The sequence below is a fragment of the Rattus rattus genome, chromosome 1 (genome assembly GCF_011064425.1).
Source record: "Rattus rattus isolate New Zealand chromosome 1, Rrattus_CSIRO_v1, whole genome shotgun sequence".
Taxonomy (NCBI): Eukaryota; Metazoa; Chordata; class Mammalia; order Rodentia; family Muridae; genus Rattus; species Rattus rattus.
The window spans coordinates 112,164,174-112,187,689 of NC_046154.1; positions in this window are offsets into that span (position 1 = coordinate 112,164,174).

Sequence of the window (23,516 nt, forward strand, 5' to 3'; positions counted from 1 at the left end):
AAAGACACATTCATCATTGGCACAGGGATCAGGGATATCTAGTCAAAGACCATAGGCTCCTTGATACAAGCAGCTGGGCAGAGTGGGAAAGTGTGATACAGCAAATGCTTCACCCTTTGCTGGGAAACAGAGGCTGAGGGGAGTAGGCTAGGCTTCATGATATGTGTGAAGAGAATTCCTCAGGTAACTAAGGACTTCACATAAGGACAAATAGGTAAAGGCTCTCAGAGTCTCCAAAGTGCCTTCTGCCCCATAAACTGTGGCTATCCAGGTATCTGTGTGGGACACGGCCTATTTTCAAACCAAATCACTCTGCCATGACTTCTAAAGCTTACTCATATTTCTTAATGCGGAAAACATTCATTCTTTCCCTGAAAGTCTCCAAAAACTTTACTGTCCCAACATGTCTCAAATATCCAAGTCCGACGTCTCCTCTGACACTAACATGCAACTCATAAAGCCCTGAGAAGAAAGTGAGAAAGAAGTAAGGTATTTCCTAGATACAATGCCAATGAAGGCATGAGATGTCCATTCCTACCCCAAGACAAGGAGATAAGAAAATAGAAAAGAAGTTAAGCCCAAAGCAAGACAAAAAATTGGAACGACCCTGAAATACTAAAGTTTCATGTAGCACATGAGGGACACTGTGACAGAAGCCTGTGACTTCCATGTAATTTGAGTACAGCCCACCACTGTCTGGGCAGTCTTTGTTACATAATATGTTACAGATCTTAATTTTTTCATTGCAGCTTTGGCTAAACACCCAGAGCTCTGGTGTGTTTAACACTCTGGAAGCCAACTTGCACAGACTTATGTCTGTACAACATATGTCAAACCTACTAGGTTTTTATTTGTCTAGGTTTTTATTTATTTGTTTGTTTTTGAAATTACAGTGAATGGTGCTAGGGCCCTGTGGTTTTTGTATTCTGCATTACTGTAAAACAATCATCACATGGAATCCAAAATCTACCATTGATGTGAGACACTTGGATTTGGCTGGAAACGTCTTTTCAGAGGCCTCGGAATGCCCTATTGCTCACAAGGAGGAACAAAGTAACACCATCCTGAATACAGGGCATTTTTTTTTAGCACACTATTCATTTCCTGAAAAGTTTAGCAACAAATTTATGGTCTTTTACCTTTGATCAAATAATGGGGGTGGGATGACCCTAAAAGTTTCCAAGATGCCCATGTGATATCTTTACGATTTTCACAATTGCAAAGCTTTTTGTCTGCATTGTATTGGCAAACGCCAGCCTCATTTTCTAGCCAAGATGCAGTTTTCCCAAATCATTTACTCCACTGTCCAGCTAATTTTTATGGCAGTATGGCTAACAGAAGCCCATGGTACCCAAACTGCATCCTGTGTGTTCTACAGCTTTTAAAGTCTCCTCTGAGAGATAAGCGTCTATCCATTTAATCTTTGCTTCCTGCACGGAGTATCAAGGCACATAAGGCACATAAGGCACATGCATTCTTTATGGTGACTGAAAGAAGATGATCATCCTTCAGTTCCTAATAAAATCCTCATTTCTATTTAAACCTTTGTAGCATGCCCTTTGCTGCCCCCATTTCTCGGAACTTGCTTGTCTTCTTACCTCCCACCAGAGTGATCTATTAATCTTCCTTGTAACACTTTAGGCTACCTTCAGTTTGTTCCTCCAAACACTCCAAGTCCTTCTGTAAACTAACTTGAAAGTCCCCTCCATACTCTCTACATAATAACCCTCTTTGGTGGCAAGCTTGCCTGTTTGTTTTCTGTCCCTACAATAACTACATGAAACCGTTCACATATAAGCAAAAAAGATTTATTTTAGTTCCTGCTTCTGAGAATTTCAGTCTACGATTGAGTCGTCTTACTGCTCTTGGGGTCTGCTCAGGGTGACACGTCATGGCAGGAACATGTAAGAGAGGAAATCTGTTACCTGCTGGAGTGAATGGAAGAGACAGGATTCACAATTTCCAATTCACAAGGATGCATTCCCAGGGAGGAGTGCCCAGAAGGCCCCATCCACCTCCTAAGACCCACAACACTTCTCAATAGTACTGCCCTGGCCAACAGATCTTTAATGACCAGCCTTTGGGGGACACTGTCCACATTTAAGCCATATCCCTGTGAGGAATGAAGCTGCTCTCGCCTGTTTCCCACTTGGATAAGAGGAAATATATAAAACTGGGTTGAAAGAAATTAACTTCAGGATGTGCTGTTTGCTCTGTATACCGAGGTGTTTCTGTGCAATTCAATAGACTAGAGAGCACCGGGCACTGAGCTCCTCAGCTTAGCACAGATCATTATTTGAATCAACCTAAGAAGTATAGTACGTCAGAGTCCGATATGAGTTACAGATGAACACAAAGCCGTGACTGTATGTTTCGGAAAGGATCCCATGGCATGGTGTGAGGTAGGAGAGGAAGCTAGTCTTGAGAGCATTAAGGATGCGGCGGGGGAGACTCTCTGTCTAAGAACGCTTCCCTGGACAAAATGACAAAAAGAAGTGAGAATGATCTGCTGAACCTAGAGACAGTTGTGTTACTTACCTGTTGACTGAGAACCAAGGACAAATAGATCGCAGGCAGTAAGAAAAGACATGCACTTGGGAGCACCAGCGAAATTTCGAGAGTTGAAACAGAGTCTCTGAAGCTCGATCACGTGACCTAGAATTAGAGACCCAGTGACTCTCATCTTTAACTTGGGAAGCCATCAGGCATCAGTCATTTTTCAGGGCTCCTATAAGGTGGAGAAATAACATTTGGACAGTCCTTGTGGTTAATAGGTATTATATTCATTCACACAGCTGATGTGCTACAAAAGACAGGTTGCTTCCGTAGTTCTGTTGCGATCTAATTCCAAGTAATCTCCGCTCCTCCCCGTCTCAGTTGTCTTTTCATAACCAACTGCTATTCCCTTTACAAGCGCTCAAAGTGAGTTTTAAAGAGACTGCCTGGTACGATGCTCTACATAACGCTCACGAGATAGTTCTGCTAATTCTCTTTGTAAGGCTGAAACCCTGTACTACTTTCGCTTCTGTTATATTAATGCCATGTAGCCACGTGGCAGATACTTTAGCCAAGAATAATACCTGGATTCCAAAATTTGAGCAGCAATTATCAGGAGGTTCCAAGCACTGATTTATCTGAGTCCCTGCTCTCCCCCAAGCTGTACACAGGGCCCTAATGATGAGCAATAGAGCAGCAGCGTCTTTCTTGTGTTCATTACTCTCCAACAAGATCTTAACTTGATAAGGCCACCGTGAAAAGGCTAGATCAGCTTCAGACAGGGTAGCAGGTGCATTTATCAACTGCTTCTGTCTGCTGAGTCAGGGGCTTCTGTTCCTTTTAACTTCTTTTTCTTCTAGTAAAGGAGTTACTTTTTATTTATCTATTTTTTTAATATTTAGGGGGTGGCTCTGTGTTCCTGAAGAGTGTTTTCCATTACAGTTCCTGAAGAAAGGGTTCAACATTGTCTCGCATTCTAGTATCAAGCCTTTTCAAAAAATTGTGGTGTGTGATACAACAAAATGCTGGAGATTTGTGGTATCATTTCTCCCTTCGAAATACAAGCATTTGCCTAGTTAATACAGGGATATTTCACGAATCTTAGATATCAAGGAAAAACCATGCAACTGGGGACAACTATAGAAATGTCAGTCAGATGCTGGTGCCTGTCATTTAAGTAGAACACAATTCTCTCAAGAATTACATCAGCTGCTGCCTTCAGAAACATTAACTCTTTGTGCCCGCAATTCTCAGAATAAATGAATTCTAGTTCATACAGATTGTTGTTGTTCCTGGCCTGAGGGAGGGTGGTTTTATTCTCATAATGTCTTGCAAGTCAAAAGAGTAACATAAAGGAAAGGAAATACTAGGGGGGAAAAATCAATGCAAAGTCCTGATTTGGCAGCACTCATTTTGGCTAATTATAGGGCACAGGTAGGAAATATGGCTAATGGGGTTTAGGAACAGATGTGGAGCCAGCACAAAGCTCTAGATTCTTCCTCTGCCTCAGCTGTGACTTCCTGCAGTGTTGAACAAGTCATTCAAACCTGTTTTTGATTCAGTTCTTTCACTAAATTATGGATACTAATGCCTACTAGCTATGTCATACATTGTTGAGAAGAATGCCTCATAGGAAGATCACAATACCCGTTCAAAGAGTTGAACAGCTCTCTGGGCACAGTCTCTGCTGAATCAAACTGAACAGGAGGAGAGGCCCTTTCAGTCGGGGCTTCTGTTCTCCATTTAAAACCGAAATGAATGCAAATCTGAAAGTGACTTTGCACTTGCCATGCTCTCCTCTGCCTCTCAGGCATTCTCTCACTAGCTGATCTATGCAAATGATAGCTAGCCTATGTGAGGCACACACCCGGGCCATTTGTATTGCAACACTAACAATAAAAAGCTTGGTGAATCCAAGGCTGATTGGCAGTTCCAAACTTATTGGTGACCTCATTTGTGGTCAGGAAGCATAGGCAGATTTGGATAAGAGTAAAGCCAATAACAGTGGCAGGCTTTGCATGAGATTTTTAAAAGGCAAGAAAGTTGGTTGTTAAGGATTACAACAACAACATCATCATCAACGGCAGCAAAGGTCTGCACATGGAATCTCAATTGGAGGGATGTAGTCACCAAGAATTTTGAAATTCCACAGTTTCACAGAGCAACAGTAATCCCAGATATAGAATGGGGACAATTTCTGCAGTGAAGAGCAGGAATGGAACGGTTTCTCAACAGACAGAAATGATTGCATACAGCAGGATGGTGTGTGTGGTGTGTGTGTGTGTGTGTGTGTGTGTGTGTGTGTGTGTCTGTGTGTGTGTGTGTGTCTGTGTGTGTGTGCTTTTCCATTGTTAACAAGAAAGGGAGCTGGTTTCTATGGCAAAAAGAAGCAATAGATTTCCCTGAGTATTTTCCAGGGCTTCAGGCACTTATCCTGATACTCTACACAAGCATATAAATGAACCAAAAGCTGGATAAGCCAGGAATGAGAAAGTGTTCCGAGAAGGAAACTAGCATGAGTTGCTTGGTTGGTTGGCAACACAATACAAAGTGTGCTTTTGAGAGACAGAGGTCAAGTGCCTTGCCCAAGTTCACTGACCTGGTAGGTGGTAGAGCCTTGTGAATAAACACACAGCCCTGGCCTTTTTTATTTTTTTTCTTTTACACTTCTAGTTGCCTTTAGGACATGTCTGAATCTATATACCAACTGCAGAGAGAGAGAGAGGACTGCCGGACTTGTGGAGTACCCCAGGCCATAGTACAAGGGGAAATCCTTCAGTTGACTTGCCCAGCTTCCTGCTGTTTGTAACTCAGCCAATTTGCCTCGTGGAAAGCTCTGTTGTCTCCCTACCTCTGAGAGGCCTCTCCTCTGACTGGCTCCTGCAGGCCCTGCCTGTTTGCTGTTCCCACATCCTAGTGATCAACAGCTGTTTTATGCTTTCCCATTGTGCTTCACCGCACCTTTGTAGCCCTTCTGCCCACCTACACGCCGCTCACCTTCATGTATTGAAGGGCAGTTGTGTTTGTGGCCTGTTATTATGTTCCCGCACAGCCCTATGAAGTGGAACTTAAAGGGGCTGAGTTGGAGTGGAACTTCCGTTACTACCACTTCTCTTCATTTCTCACTGTCACTAGGGCCTTTATGATTGTCGCAGATAGGGAAGCTCAAACCTGAACCGGACTTTACTGTTTTGATTTTTTTTTTCAGGTCACATTAATCATTTACCATGAACAAAGTGCTGTAGCAAATAAGTTATAAGAGAATTAGGTCGTTTAAATAATAAAACAATTACATGGTTTAAACCTCACAATGGTTTGGCGAGGTCAGTTTTGGTGCTTGATGCCCTTCTATGGGTCAAGACAATGAGCTTTGTGATTGGAGACTTGTCGGCTGAGCTCGCCATGCTAGTAACCTGTAGAGCCAATGATGAGTCTCTGGCTTATAGCAAAGTCCAAGTTCATCTGGATCCTTAGCCCAGAAGACTCTTACCTCCATACATTTAATATAATTCCTAGACCCTGGCCTGAATCATCTCTACACCTATTCTGCAGTATAATATCTGCTATGGACTTGACTTAAATTAGCATATTCATATTATAATAAAATGAGAATCAAGATGAAAAGTATGCACTCACCATAGGAAATCTGATATTCCTCTGTTAGACTCATAAAATATGGATCAAATTCTATTTATTTTCTGTTGGAATATTACTAGGATTTTTTTTGTTTGTTTGTAATTAGAACTACGTTCTATTACACGATAGAGTCAAATTCTTGCTTTACAAACATAGTTCTGATTCACACAGTGGTATCTTGAGTCTACAAAGGAATACTGCATTGAAACTAACGAGTGAATCAGACTGTTTTTGCGAGGCTGAGCCTTCAGATTACAAAAAAATGCATCCAGATGCATGATTTGGACAGCCTCAAAGTTGCTCCCATGGGTTGCCTAGTATTATATTAGAGCCCCTCTCAATGACATTTATATCAGCTGGAAGACACTTGAATGTTTTATACAATAAGACCTGTGAGTTTCTACTCAGGACTAACTGTGTTCAAGACAAACCTCCCTTGCCTAATTATTCAGTATTAACATTTTATTATTATTATTATTTTATTATTTTTATTATTATTTATTATTATTATTTTATAAGCTCAACATCTAAAAATGTGTTATTACCTTTGAGTAAAATCTTTCTTGCTAATTAAATGTAGTGAGCAGTTTTTCACTGACTTTGATAATTTAAATAAAGTTGGATCTTATAGGAACCTCTAAGTTCAAGCAACGATCTATGCGTTGCTGTGAACATTGCTGAATAATGTTCTGTATCTTCCCAACATATCTTACTGTTTTGAGTCATTAAATGCTGATGTACTAGTTGCCTGCAGCATGCTTAAGCAATAAGCCATGACAAGGGACTCTACCATTCTGTTATGCCTGGGGAATGTTGTTTGAAAGAGTTTTTCTATTTATTCTAAAAGGAGAAATCCCCTCCATACATCGCACAAACTTGCTGTTCAGTTTCTACATTATAAAAATCACATAGGTTATCCATTGTATATCTGTTTAAAGTTTTACTACGTATCTTAAGGCAAGCAAAACCACATCAAATATTTGCAGCCCTGAACAATTAATACCAAGCATAAGGACTGTGATGTCTGTGTTCTGCTTTGAGTATTTCAAGCCTTTCTCCTTTCTTGCCCCATTATTTCATAGTGTGAGATCCGTCCCTCCGGGGATGGTGCCCATCCTGTATGAAGATTTTTTTTCCTCTTGTGTAATAGCACTCTCTTCTTTTATTTTAGATTCTTAAAAAGCTATCTCAGGAATTCTGGTGCAGCTCCTGATTCAGCGGTATTGATGGTAATTGAGAGGGGAATACAGACTGAGCTGAAGTGCAACTCTACTTAAATTTACTTCCCCTGAGAGAAGAATTTCCAACACAGACAGTCCAAAGATTCTGTAAAATTTGTGTTTGTAAGAGCAGCCCTTCATTATATTTTATTCTTTTTGAAATGATCTAGAGAGCTATGAAAATTATCACAGCTTCCAAGGGGGGTAGGAGAAGTTTGTCTGTGTTTAAAGGAAACCCATTGGTGTAGACAACTTTCTATTTTATTTAAAAAATAAATCCAGATATATCAGAATGAAATACTGTGACAACCGGGAATAGACTTTTGCATGGGGTACAGTTTTCTGTCCTGAGACTTGTCTGAAGGTCATTGCTTTTGGATTTCAAGATGAGGGGTAGTTCCTGTTACTTTTATATCTTTATCTTAAGATCCAGATGTATCTATTTTGGTTCTGTAAATAATGCAACATGTTTACATCACCATGTATAGGTGTGAGTAAGTTCAGCAAAACATGAGTTGGGGTTATCTGGCTAGCATCTTATGTTGTCTTTTGGATAGGGTTTAGTCATCATCACATTGAAAGTGCATGTCCTTTTAAATAATAAGCTGAATGATTCCTACCAGTTTCTATTCTTATTAGACCACAGCAATCAAGTAGCTGTAGCTGAACACTTGGCTAATTTTTTGGTTCATTTTCCTTCCACCTTTTCAACCCTTGACACTAGATAGGAGATTTAAAAAGGATCGAGGAGAAAGGGGGCATCGTTATCACTAGATTACGGCTGATTGGAGCAGTCACTTCCTTGGGGCCAGTTTGATCTTTGCCAGCAGGATATCTGATTTCTTCTTGCTGTATGCAACTATTTAACAAATTGAAACCCACAGCATCCAAGGAACAGTCAACAAACCACGAAACACAAACTCTCAGTTTTCTAGCATGTGTACGCTCTGAAGATTTCCCAGAATTCAAAACATCAAACACATAGAGAAACTATCTGCAGCTGGCAAAATCGTACCTCTGCTTGAGCGTGAGCAGATTCTCTTCAGCTGCTAGGGACAATCTAAAGCTGCCCGGTATCCCACACCTGGGATTAAAGTGAAAAAAATATCCCCATAATATTTCTGGTATTTTAAAAATACAAACCAAAATTCTCACTGCAGCCTGCAAACATTGTAGAGTTGGTAGCTGGGTGAGATGTGGGGCATAAGTTTGACATAAACCAGGACCTATAATTCAATAAGACTTGTGTATAGAACAATGGCGGCAGAACAGAGTGAGTTGTGTTTGCATGTTTAGATTAGTTTGAAAGAAAGGGAGACATCATGCTGGAAGTGACATTTGAGTAGTGATTCAGATAGAAGGGAGAATTTAGTTGAAAACTGCTGGGCTATTCGCATATGTGATGGCCTCAAGGCCAAAATTTAAAAACTTTATGTAGAAATTTAATAAACATATGTACGTTTTAAAATGCTAAGATTTTAGTGAAAATATTAGTTATAATCTTAATTGGCTTCCTGATGTCATTGATGATGAATAACATCAATGTGAAGCAAGGTAAATTGTGGGGGATTGGAATTCTCTTTGAGGTATGTATTATTACTGAGTCCTAAGTTGCAAAGTTAAATCAATCTGTCTCTGTGTATGCATGCCTATGTGTGTGTTACACCCATTTGAGTGTGCAAATGGGCATGCTAAAGCTTACAGGGAGAGCAAAGCAGGACTTTTTCTATTGTTCTCCACCACATTGTCATGAGACAGCATTGTTTGCCAAAGTGCAAGAGTACCATTTCAGCTTGGGATCTTTGCTAGATGCAAGCATATTTAGACTTGCAAGTTTTTTACTTGGATGCCAAACACTTACAACCGGATTCACATGCTTGCAGAGCAAGTATTCTCACCCACTGAGCCATCTCCATAGTCCCTTTTCCATGTTTAATAAAAATAGTTTCTTGATCCTTCTTGTTTCTGCTTTCTGAGAATGGTCTATCTAAATAATTTAGCACTTATTGAACATTTGTTCCAACACTGTTTTCTCTTCATTTTAGTAAAACATAAACCTCTTCATTATAGATTATTTTTTGACTTTTTCCTCAATCATTAGTTTATTAGGTCACCTTCCCTCACTTACAACCCATATCTGAGATTTTAACAGCCCACAAATTCTAGAAGAAATATTATTAAGTGATAGAGAATTTCTACCTACAAAATATTCTTCTTATATTTTAAAATGCTTATAAAATAGTAGGGTTCCATGTTGCTTCTATCTTCTTTCTTTTTTCACAAAGTAAATTTAATGTTAAAATTCTTTATTATAAACAAAGTAATTAAAAGTCTTTTAATAAAGTATCATTGTTTATATGGTTATAAAGTATTGGATTTACCTCTGCCCTTTAGAAATTTGTTTGTTTTGAAATTATATCTCCTCATTTTTATTGTAGAAAGTAGAGGTTATAAAAACAATGTCTGTTCCTAGACAATAGTATTTCTTCCCTCTTTATATTTCCTGTACTTAGTTAGGGCTATGAGTAGTTTAGATTGATTTTTTGGGGGGGTCAGGACAAAAGAGACCCTTATTCTCTTACTAGGTGATATTTCCCAATGTTCATAATATTTGAGAGGAGAGGTGAGTAAGCCCAGCAAATTAGGATATCACAGAAAAGAATTAAGAAGAAACTTAAGACAGAGTCAACACCAGATCAAAGAGATACAAGAGAGTGATGTTTCAAGTAGTCCAACCAAGGAATGAAATGAGGTGGTGGTGCGATATGACACCTTGATCCACTTTAGGACTATGACAGTTATTCCTCAGGTGTCTGAAAGGGTTGGCGCCAATAACAAGACACTAAACTCTTCTCTTATATATTAAGACATCAAATTATTTTCTTTGGTAAAATATATGTGAATAAATAAACAATGTCCTTGCCTCAGTTTATGCTCTTATTGGAACAAGCATCTCTCATTCAATTTCTAGTGTCTCAGAGTTTATTTTCTATGCTCGTGAACCTTGCCTGACATGTATGTTACTGAAGGAGGAAGTGATAATACATTACATGTGTGAAACAGAATTTAAAGAGTAGACACATACAACAATATATTAGCCTTCAAGATATTGAACCTGAACCTGAAACAGCTATGTCCCTGACTATTATTATATTGGAAAGCACTATTATCCTATCAACCCTGATTACCACCATATCTTTAATGTTCAGATAAGGCAAAGGATGTCCTTTTGAAGTCGTAGCCCAAATCCAAACACAGTTCTTCTGGACCAAATTTGTTGCCATCTTTCCGGAGTGCAAGCCAAACCCATTGAAAGCAACATTTTCCAGAGAAGGTAACAAATAGTTCGTGGTCTAGAGTAGTGAATTAATGACTTCACAAAGCTACTCATCATAGTTAGTCTTACTGGAGGAAGAAGCATCCTCTTTAAAGATTCCTGAGTGATTACCTCACAAAACCTTGAGATAGGCTCAAAACAATAACAATACTTAGCAGAACTGTTAGGTGGTAATGTAGCTCCTTCTGAATTAGGTTTTAAAGGATTAGATTAGCTTCTACTATTCATAGAAATATATATTAATCATCTCTCCTCTGTCTCTTATCTTTGTAGATGCCATTGCTGTGTTTGTCTGCGACAGTGACTTGAGACAGACAGGATAGCATTCCAGAGAACAAGGTCTGGAAACAGAAAAAGCAAATGTTAATCAGTACTTTTAAGGGTATGACTCAAAGGTTTGCCTATGAAAAAACAGGGATTGTTTCTGAAATCATTAACACAATCTATACCTGAATAGCAATGATTTTTACCAGAGAAGACAAATTCCTAAAAGAAACACTGTGTCAAAACCTTAACTTTTCCAATAAAAATACATTTTCAAAAATGCTATAAACTAAATATCAAAGTCTCTGTGTTAACCAGATTTATGAATTGTCAAAGCTCTGATTTTAATTCAGGACATAGGATAATGTTGATATCTGGCTTTGTTTGGCATCTGGGAGACTATCTTTTGTATTTAGATATTTGCTGATCCTCAAAGTAATTTTATAATTGGAGCAAATGACAATTGAGACAGCAGCTATCAGCTGCTGTCTGTGTTGAGCTACTTTAAATAAATTCAAGTCATCCTATGTAATGATAAATTGGAGTTTACAACAAAGAAAACATTCTTTGTCTTAGTCAATCTTAATGTGAGGTAATAAAATAGTATATAATTTGGGAAATCTGTTTGGTTGTAGGTGAGAGGAAAGATGGCCCAGGATAGTCTAAGACCAAGTTCTCAACACAGAGGAGATTTATTTACCCCAGAGGGAGGAATGGAGGAATGTCAGGGAAAAAGAGAAAAAGACAGGAGATAGATGAGGGAGAAAGGGAAAGGAAAGACGTAGAGGGAGAAGGGGTACTTGCTCCAAGAATAACAGATGATTGCTTCTGGATAGAGCTCAGATAGTCTTTGTCTCATAGGTAAATGACAGTTTTTAAATGGAAGGGGAAACCTTGCATTAGGATGAGTTGATTAATTTTGATTGGGCATGTTAATTAGGGTAACCAAAAGAGGTCTTTTGATTGCTGGACCTCAATTCTTTGAAAGTTGGATTTTGGTAGTCAGCCTCAGGAGGAGGAAGTGATCAAATGAGGGAAATAAGCCTTGTTTGCTAACTGTTGGAATATAATCTGACCATTTAGCAAGGTGGAGAGAATGGGTCAATAGGATAAAAGGCAAATCCTGTTGGCAACTTGTTTGCCATGACTGGTCCTGCTAGAACACTTCAGTAGGTTCAAAAGTTGAATATAATTATATCAAAGACCTATTAATTCCCCATAGCAGTGCCTAAGCCCACGCAGTAAATGATGCAAGGGAACATGTTTAAATTGGCATTATTTGTAGTGACCTAAAAACTTAAAGAACCCTCATGCCCTTGTTACTTTCATAAATAAATTAACAACAGTGAGGAAGCATAATTCAGTAATAAAAATGAATGAAAAATGTTGCTACACAGTAAACTTGAGCAAAATTTACAAAAAATAGTGGTAAATAAGAAACCCAGAAATGGACATAATTAACCCAGATGGAATTGAATTTCAAAGAGTAAGTCACTTGGATAGAAGTTTGGAAGTTATAAGACAAAGAGAAAAACAGTGCTCTGAGTTGCAATTAACAAAGGATGTATTTTTAATAGTGTCTTTCCTGAGGAAGAAGAAGAAATTTGGAGAAATAGAAGAGGAACAATGAAACCCACTGCCCTTTCTTTACCAAGCTGATCACAACACTGATGGGTCTCTGAACAGTGTTTAAAAAAAAAAAGTCCGTTAAAAAAGAGCACCAACCCTTTATGCTTTATTGTAGGTAGGCATGGTTCTCATTACATGATATGAATAAATAATCATCAATAAAACCTTTGGCTTACTTTTGCATCATAGAGATTTGAGTATGGGAAACATATTAAGCAGCTCACACGAGTCTAAACACACCTGGATGATTCCTGTAGTAAGCCTTCACTGTAGACCCTGTACCTCAGAGGAAGCTGTGTAACTGGGAGTCATTTATTTTTACTTTTTGACATGGTCTGTGATGAACTTTAAGGTAATAGAAAAATGGATAAAGTCAAGGCTCAAAGACTTAAGAGAATACAAATTGTACTTCTGTGTTGCCATTATAGTTATGATGAAAATCAGTCAATAAATCAGATATATCAAGTCCTATTAGGTCATCACACGTTGACTTAGAAACATTGTCGTATGTTTGATGTATATTTTGTCAGCAAATATTTCTGATTCAAGAAAGTATTGAAGGATGGAGAAATACTAGATCAATCTTGAGGATAGTGACATTTGCACAGAGTGATTGGCCTTTGAACATTATTTTATATACCAGAAGAAACATTTTACTTATAACTAAGAGTTGTACAGAAATAAATTTATATAAAAACAATTCTCATGAAAAAAAATCCACAAAAATTTCAGACAAGATCCCAAGAGTATATGAAACAAATAGAAAACTGGGGAAGTGCAATTACACCAATCTAAAAAAGTTATTATGTACCAAAGTAAGTAATAACCAGAGTGAAGACAACAGTGTAGAAGAAAATATTTGCAAGTTGAACATTTGGCATGAAGTTAATATCTAGAATATAAAAAATGCAGTAGTGAAAGAAAAAATTCAAATAAAAAGTGGGCAATGGACTTGAACATACGTTTCTCAAATGAACACGTACTTGTAGCAAACAGATCTTTAAAAATTCTCAGCATCACTCAAGAAAATCATCATAAAATAGTGTGTCACTCAAGTAAAAATGACTTATGTTTGAAAAGTGGCATATTATGTATAATAGGTGCATGCAAGCTATTATTTTCTTTTTATAAACATTAATTCGAAATGCATGGTTCATTGGAATCAATTTGGCAAAAGTCACATGAACCCTAGAACTCTCATATTGAAAACTATTTGTTTGATTTCAAGTTCATTCCTTTCCATTGATTAAAAGTTTCCCTTGCAAATAAATAATAATAATACCTATACGGTTCATGAATGCTAACATGTTATTTCTGTTTCTTTTCTCCTGAAAGAAATGGCAATACCTAGCATGACATGAATCTATTAGAATGGTTGACTCCTCTGTTCTGATGTTTTAATAAAAGAATCCAGGAATCTCACTGAGTAAATTTTAAGAGAGGTGGAGTAGTTGTGTAGCTTTTGCTTAATCAAAAGGAAACTAATCTAGAGTAAAGGGTATCAGAAAACAATGCCTACAATATTATGTCATAATTGATTTTAATTTTAAACATCACTGAGTAGTCATATCTTTGAAAATAAATTTAAGCATAAAATTCTCCTGCCATTTTCAATGTCAAATTTAGAATTGATTTTAAGAATATATGGGGATATATAATTCTCCTAGTGATTAAAGATCTTTCCAAACAAATATGCAGTTGTTGGCTTAAACCACAGTTCAGACTCATACATTTATGCTGACTTAATACAATGTTACTTTCCATCATAGAAGAAAAATTTCAGCAATTCATTACTAACTTCCAAAGTCAATGCTTAGAGGTCTCAATACACATGAAGTCAACAAAAATATTTTATACATTTTCTTCTATGTACTGCTTAGATGATTATTGTCTAATTACTTTTGCCTAACAGATGTGAATGAATGCCTTCAAAGGAGAAATTCGCAGAAGATGAGTACTTGAGAGAAAATTCTACATTGTCACGTTTGCCCTGGTCTTCCCATAGAGCATATCTTGAATTTCCCTGCTTGTATACAGAGACTTCCTCTTTGAGGTGGCCATGAGATAACAGCATAGGTAAGTTGAGCAAGTAGTCACATGTGATTCTAGAACATTGCAGAGTAGTTGACACTAGTCCGGAGGTTCGATTCAGTTCTCCTCTATTAGTTCTACAGGTAGACCACCACAGCTGGGCCACGTTGCTGCCAGTTTAATTCCCGTGTTGTTGAACTCATCATGAGGGCACCTTTGGATTGCTTTGATCTCTATTCCTTGTGGCCAACTTTGCATTTTTTTCCTAACTTTAATTTTGTTCTTTTCCCTTTTGAATGGAGTAAGTGGTAAACTCTTTTGTTCTGTTTTCCTTTCTTTCTCCTTTCTTTATTTTGACTCCAAACTTAGCCACTTAGCATTTCCAATTCAAGACTACAGTTTTCAATTTAAATTAATTATATTTTGTTATTATATTCCAGACATGTTTGGAATACCTCTGCAGACCTATGAATGGTTGGCATTCACTGTGTTACAGCTCCTGCCACATTCCCAAGTGATACACCATGGTCCCTCCAATCTCCTCTCCCTTGCCTCCTCTAGAAGATGTAAGTCTCAGGATAGACAAAATTGCTTTCAAAACAGTGTTGTTATTATAAAACCAAATGCTCGGATCTTTTAGTAATTAGCACATTTTGTTTAAAATATACATATTAACCAAGAAGGAGATGATTTATTGTACATTTCTAAATAACAGTTTTCATTTAAAAGTGAAGATTCACTATCTCTTTTCTGATACAGTTGGAAACTGTAGAAGACAAAAAAATTATTCTGTTTCTTTTGACTTAAACCTCGTCCTGTTTATAGATGACACTCTTTTACAGTCCTTTTTATGACATTTGTTCCTTTTCTTTTTCTTTGTCTTCCTATACTGTGCTCTTTTTCTTTCTCTTCTTATTCCATGCTTCTCATTATTAAGATCTTTCTATGTAGGCCATTTGTGCCTTAAATCCACATGTCTCTTGTTTCAGCCCCTCTACTTCTACTGAGGCTTGTGCCTCAGTGCTAGTGGAATTCACCCACCTTATCAGCCCATCTTGTTGTAGCTTTCACAATTTCCCAGGAATTAACAGTTAAGATTTACAGATTCCATTTTCAAAGGATTGATTGACTCTAATCTTTTAACTTTTAATTATAAAATAATTTCCTTAACATTAATTTTGAAGCTTTCCTGTTGTCTATGCTGTCTGAATTCTATCATTTTGTTTTTCAATTTTCAACACAAGCCAGGAATTGAGATATCTTTGGGAGGACTTTCAAAATTTAAATTTAGTCTTGTTTCAAACAAACGGCCCATCTCCTGGCCACTTGAGCTCTATTGGAGATCAATCAGAAGCTTTTGACTCGTCTTAACCATTAGTTGGGATGCTGTGATGCTGCTTATTGCTGCTCTGAAGTCTTTCCTGTTGGAAAGTAAGGACCAGGGAGCAGGTGTTTTATTTCTTATTCTCTACCACTTCTTCAATACCTGCTTTAATTACTATTGGTTGGAAGAAATGAGTCTCAACACCTGAAAATAGCATTTGAATACACACACACACACACACACACACACACAGAGAGAGAGAGAGAGAGACAGACAGACAGACAGACAGACAGACAGACAGAGACACAGAGACAGAGAAAGAAACAGAGAACATATATACCTTTCCTTATGCTCAATTTGCTATTGAGAAAAATAACAAATATAAAAAAATTATAGTATATATATTTCTGGTTACTTGGTGGCTTACAGTTTTAAATTTTCCATATTACAGTAAATTCTCCTTTCTTGTAAATGTTCAAGAACTAAGCTTACCTGTGACATAAAGCTTTCGATTTTGGTTCAATACTTTGTAACACCATTCTATGCATCTTTTCACTACTTACTTGCGATGGAATGTTTTCAAAAGCAATACTCACTTATGTTTAATAGTTACTATTTTAAAAATGTTTTATGTGCATAACTGTGCCCTATTAGGTGAGGAGATTTAAAAGAGCTAGATTCATGGTCTATAAATATGTGTGTTGTGGGAAAAGACTAGGTCAAATGTTTGGGTGCAGTGTTAAATGTGATTTTTGAAACAGCCTGATCACCTTTTAAGTCTGAGTTCAGGCTGCTAGCCAGAAATTTGGCTATTGTACCAGCTCTGCAATAACTGTGCAAACAATATACATTCCAACATCTTCATTTTAAAACATAAAGAATTTTAGCTGAAATACCCAAGAAAGGGGAGAGAGAACATGTAGAGATCAGATCCAGGGGCTGGGCACAGCCCCTGGTTGAGGGATTGGGCAACCCACACTTCACAGAATTTTAACCCAGAAATGCTCCTATCTAAAGGAAATACAAGGACAAAGATTGGAGCAGAGACTGGAGGAAAGCGCCATCCAGAGACTGCCGTACCTGTGGATCTATCGCATATGTGGCCACCAAACCCAGTCATTTGCTGATGCCAGTCATTTGCTGACAGGAGCCTGATGTGGATGCCTCCTGAGAGGCATCCTGTATCAGAGCCTTATTGATACGGATGAAGATGCTTGTAGCTAACCATTAAATTGAGCACAGGGACCCCAATCGAGGAGTTAGTGGAAGGACTGAAGGAGCTGAAGGGGTTTGCAACCCCATAGGAAGAACAACCAGTATCAACCAACCAGAAGCCCCAGAGATCCCAGGGCCTAAACCACCAACCATAGAATACACATGGAAGGACCCATGGCTCCAGCAGCATATGTAGCAGAGGATGGCCTTGTCTGGCATCAATTGCGAAGATAGGCCCTGGATCCGGTGAAGGTGTGATGCCCCAGTGTAGGAGAATGCCAGGGTGTAGAAGTGAGAGAGTGGGTGGGAGAGCACCCTCACAGAGGCAGGGGGAGGGAGTGGAATGGGGGGTATTTTGGAGGGGAAATAAGGAAGGGGGATAACATTTGAAATGTAAGTAAAGAAAATAATCAATTTTTAAAAAAAGACAAAGATTTTAAATTAATTTTATCTGAAAAAACACACATTCATTCTAATGACACATATACTTACAAAAGCATACACAAGAGAAAACAGGAGTTGACAAGAATTTAGAGATAGAAACCAAAACCTGTCCTGTAGGAAGGATGCAGTTACTGTGAAAACAATACAGTGTTCTCTTAGTTTTGTTTTTGTTGGCTTTTCATTTGCTTTGTTTTTTAGAGTTATATGCTACAGACATTCCCTTAAAGAACCCTTAAAGAAATAAAATGCAGGTCTCAAAGGGATACTTGTAGTTTCTTCCCTCATCAAAGATAGAAACAATCCAAGTGTCTAGCATCAGCTAGCTTTCCTATATTTATTATATACCTCAACAAGAAAGGGGACTGTGACTCTAGCCACACTGCGAATGAATGTTCAGTACATCTTATCAAGTAACATAAGGTAACCAAACAGGAAGGAACAAAAAGGTAGTATAATTCATAGTCAGAGAAGAGAGTGGTGGCTGCTCAGCCCTTGACAAAGGAGTAAGGAAAGACTGCAAGATAAAGGAGATCACAAGAGAAATGTGACTCTTGTACATGGATGCATAGTAACTCAGAACTGTATACTTAGCGATGGGTGATATCATACATTTTGGAAACAGTTTAGAAATCTGCTGTGAAGATCTCATTTTTCTAGAATATTTTTGCAAGTCTAGAAGCCACTAGTTTCCTTCAGGATCTTGCTCAGGTGAGTAATCTTTCTCCTGTGGGGACAGTTTAGCTCTCGGCAGTTTCTCACCCTTCATTATCTAGGTCCTCTACTTCTTAGTTCCAATGGATACAACTGATTAAAATTGTTCATGAATGAACGGTTACTTCCACTTTTGCGGTTGAGTCTTGGTTTCCTTTTTCCACTTTGACACATTTCCTGCCCCTCAGCCTGATTACCAACTGTAGCTACGGTCCTGGCAGTTAAGGCATTGTATAGCATGAGACTAGTGTGTTTTTTTGTTCCTCTCGCACATACAGTTCCCCTGCGCTGTGTTCGGCTGTCAGCCTCAGCACTGAGCAGCAGCTATTCCCCATGCTATTAGGAAGCCCCTGGAGCATCTGCCCAGCACTCACATTGACAGTTGAACTCACAGGAGCAGCTGGCTCAGTGGGGGAAAGAGACATCAGGGAGAGCAATTCACTGCAGTGTGTTTATAACTTGGCCCCTGAAAGCAGGGGTGGCAGTATTCAAATAGGAGAGGGTGAAAAGACACTTTATCCTAATTAAAAAGGTAATTAAGCAGCACACCAAAGAATTTAAATCAGCGCTCTTAGCTTTTATGACAGGTATGATGATTTAACTACCCAAAAACCTTTATGGAACAACAAATACTGCTTCTTTGCTCCGAGAATGGCCATGACAATTGTCAGGGGGCTCTTTAAAAAGAGTGCCTGCCACTAGTAAAGATCTCATTCAAAGGAAAAATATACATAGGCATACAGTCTTGACCATCCAGGTTCAAACTGTGTCAGAACACTGGTGCCAATGTTCCTCATGTGTAGTCTTGATACAGACTGACCATTCTGATCTGAGCCTCACCTGGACTCCATTTGCGAATTTTAACTTCTAATCTATCTTGGTTTTCAGTAGTCCTTTTTCTCCAAATTTATTGTAATTTTATTAAAATTTATGTATGTAATGATTTTTTTCCACAGGTGAATATAAAAATATAGAGGCAACATGTATGTAAATTGTTAGCTCATGGATGTAATGTGTTAAGAACAGACCTCATCCCAATAAAATAAGGCCAAACATACCCAAGAGATCACAGAAATTTGTAAACAAATGCTCCTCTTTATGTCTGCAACTCTGAACAACTTTCATATCTACCAGGCATTGACTTTGGCCAATGATCAGACTTTTCATCACTTTTGGGAATCTGAATAAACCAATCCATCTCTGTCTCAATGTCTCGCTATCTCTCTGTGTGCTTCTTACTGAATCTGCCTCTCCCTCTCTTTCTTCTTCTTCTTCTTCTTCTTCTTCTTCTTCTTCTTCTTCTTCTTCTTCTTCTTCTTCTTCTTCTTCTTCTTCTTCTTCTTCTTCTTCTTCTGCTTCTTCTGCTTCTTCTTCTTCTTCTGCTTCTTCTGCTTCTTCTGCTTCTTCTTCTTCTGCTTCTTCTCCTCCTTTTCCTCCTCCTCCTCCTTCTTCTTCTTCTTCTCCTTCTTCTTTCTTCTCCTTCTCCTCTTCCTCCTCCTTCTTCTCTCTCTCTCTCTCTCTCTCTCTCTCTCTCTCTCTTCTTCTCTCTCTCCTCCTCTCGTCCTTTTTCTCTCCCACAGCTCAAGGTCCTGTCAAGCTGCTTTTGGTGTGATAATTGTCTATCATTTCTATTATAAAACAATGACTTCATGAAATTCATAAGCAAATTGGTGTAACTAGAAAAAACAATCCTGAGAGAGATAATCCAATCACAAAAAACCCACACATGGTATGCACTCACTGATAGGTGGATATTAGCCCCAAAGCTCAGATTACCCAAGATACAAACCACAGACCACATGAAGCTCAAGAAGAAGGACCACAAAAGTGCAGATGCTTCAGTCCTTCTTAGAAGGGGGAACAAAAATATTCATAGGAGGAGATATAGAGACACAGTTTGGAGCAGAGACTGAAGGAAAGGCCATTCAGAGCCAGCCCACATATATACAGCCCCCAAACCCCAACAATATTGCTGATGCCAAGAAGTGCATGTTGACTGGAGCCTGTCTCCTGAGAGACTCTGCAAAAGCCTGGCAAATACAGAGGTGAATGCTCACAGACAACCATTGGACTGACCACAGGGCCCCCAATGGAGCAGTTAGAGAAAGGATTGAAGGATCTGAAGGGGCTTGCAACCCAATAAGAACAACAATATCAACTAACTAGAACTCCCAGGGACTTAACTACTACCCAAAGAGTACACATGGACAAACCCATGGCTCCAGCTACATATACAGCAGAGTATGGCCTTCCTGGGCACCAATGGAAGGAGATGCCCTTGCTCCTGCCAAGGCTGGAAACCCCAGTGTAGAAGAATGTCAGGGTAGGGAGGCAGGAAGGGGTAGGTTTTTGTGGAGGAGGAACACCCTTATAGAAGAAGGAGGAGCGGGGATGGAATAGGGGAAATGGACAGGAAACCAGCAAATGGGATAATATTTGAAATGTAAATAAATAAAATATCCAATAAATGCAAAACAAAACAAACAAAAAACAAACAAAAAGAATATTTGATGACTTTAGTACCATTTAATAAGCTGTTTGGAGTTGGAAACTCACTAGAAACAAAAATTTACAGAAATTATTCTAAATGAATAAATGAGAGGATAAAAGTTGTTAGGACTTTTAATTTCCAACTTGACACAATGTAGAATTATCTGGGAATAGAATCTCAATGAAGGATTTTCTAGAACAAGGGTGTGCTAGTACGAATATATCTTGATACTTTGTGGTGGAAAGACAGTTCTACTGTGGATGGAACAATTCTCTATGCAGAGGATACTGAACATGACTGAGGATATCAACTTGTTTCAAATTCCTGCCACAATGACTTTCCTTATCCAATAGACTATAATCTGGGATGGTGAGCTAAAATCAGTCTTTTTATTCTCAAATTGCTTCGTTTAGTGTATTTTATCTCAGGGAGAATAAACTAAGACTTTTGTGTTTAATGTTTAATGTGACAATTCAAATCAGAGGCCAGTTAGTTGCCCTGATCAACTTCCTTTGGGATCATATTCATAGAGTATTTTTTTTAATTTGTTGCTTTGTATATAAAGAAAGATGACAGTGAACATGACATGAGCTAATTCTGAAGCTAAAAATAAACTGTAGAATTTGAATGTGTGGATCCTATTAAATGTGGAGGTCATCAATACATTCTATCCAGTTCCTAGAAAACTTAAAAAATTACCATAGTAATCATGGTTTTGTTAGTGTAGTAGCTTCTTTTGCTGATCTGTTTACAATTGTTTTGACTTTATTATGACATAATTAAAATGATAAAAGATAGAAGGTAATAGTGTTTAATAAAAATTATTCATCTTTCTAAGAATGGAGGTTTCTTGATATGAAACAATGAATTAATTCCCGGTTATTTGCAAAAGATTTTATTGTGTTTCATTTTAATGTTAGTTAAAAGTTCTGAAAAATGCAAATTGGTTTCCTTTTTTTTACTTTTTAAAACATTTTACAATCTTTCGTTTGTTGTTTGCGTGTATTTATTTCTAGAGCTGGGTTTAAAAGTATGCACCACCACCCCTGAACTTTCCAAGTGTGCTGTGACAACAGTTTGGTCATCATGTTTGTACACTAGAAGTTTGGACCTAGCTTCTCTTCCTAGACCAAAAATTCTCATTTTTGCCGTAGAGGTAAGTGTCTGAGTGGTGTCAGTTGCTGCCACCCCATAGCCACTTTGTCCTTTGCGTGGCCAGACCCATTGTACACCAAGCCGGACTAGAAGGAGGGAGACTTAAGCTAGTTCAGTGGTGCAGTGTGGGATCTCAGTGTGATGAGCAAAGAGCACACATGGAAAGTTTTGGAGAACAGGTTTGTTTATTGGAAGATGGAAGAAAAATGTGAATTTATGACCCAGTGAAAGTGGCCAGTGACTCTTGGGCAAAGTGGGTATGGTCAGGTACCATTGTCCATGAGAGGGGATTGGAAGATATTTTATCTACAGGCTCAAGAGTTCAAGGGTCGTGGGAGGAAACCTTGTAAGGTCAAACAAGGAGTGACTCCTGATAATGGTCAAGGTAAGAAATTCCTGCTAGGGTAGATGGTAGGAAAAGCCAAATTTATAACATAATTGGAAGGGGAGAGGTGGCCAACTCCTGCCATCCTCACGTTTGAGAAGGGTTGAAACTTTCTTCACCCTTCTTCCATTATTCTGGGCCATTTTAGTCCCACAATGACACTATTGGAATATGGCGTTCACATGGAGTCAGAAGAAAGAATTTCTTCAGATCTTTAAAATGAGCAACCTTACCAAATGGTCACACTTAATAGCAAATCTCCTATAGTTGCAAAGAGAAATTAACAATATTTTGTCAAATGCTTCAAGAAATTGGAATAAATCTGAAATTATAGGAGATGGATAATTTGAATGATGGTGTTAATGTTTGGTGATTGTTATATAGAGTTTCTATGTAAGTAGACATCACAGAAAAAGATTTAAATATTTCATACATACAAGATTGAACCATGTATCTAACTGCATTCAAAATGTATGTTTCTATAGAAAATTTGTATCATGAAATATACTTCTGATTTTTCCCAAACCTAGCAGCAGTTAAATCAGTTTTTATACCCACTGTAGGATGCCCAGCCTCATTTGACACATCCACAAACTCTATACTTGGGGAAGAGGAAACACTCCTGAAGTGGAGTTGTTTGAATAATTTGCCCCCCCGTAAGCAAATGGCATTATTAGGAGGTATGGACTTGGAGTAGATACGGCTTTGTGAGGAGAAATTGTGCCACTAGGGAGTGGGCTTTGAGATCTCAGACCAAGCCTGACCAGTAACTCTCACCTACCTCTCCTGCACCGTGTCTGTCTGCTTGATGCAGTGGTTCCCACAATAGTGATAATGAACTAAACCAGTGAGCGTGTAAGCGGATGTGAAATAAATGCTTCTTCTTTATAAGAGTTGCCATGGTCATTGTGTCTCTTCACAACAATAGAAACGCTAAATAAGACACAAGCTGATAGTGGAAACTGGTCTTTCTGTGACAGGCCTGTCCATATTTTGTTTAGAGGAATGTAAACTTTTTACTTTGGATTAGAAAATCAGTTAACTGTTGTAAGTGGGGCTTTATGAGCCATCCATGTGGCTTTGTTCAAGGAATTGTGTCACTAGGGGTTGGGCTTTGAGGTCTTAGAAATGCTGCCTGCTGATGTTGTTCTTCCTATGGGGTTGTAATCCCCTTCAGT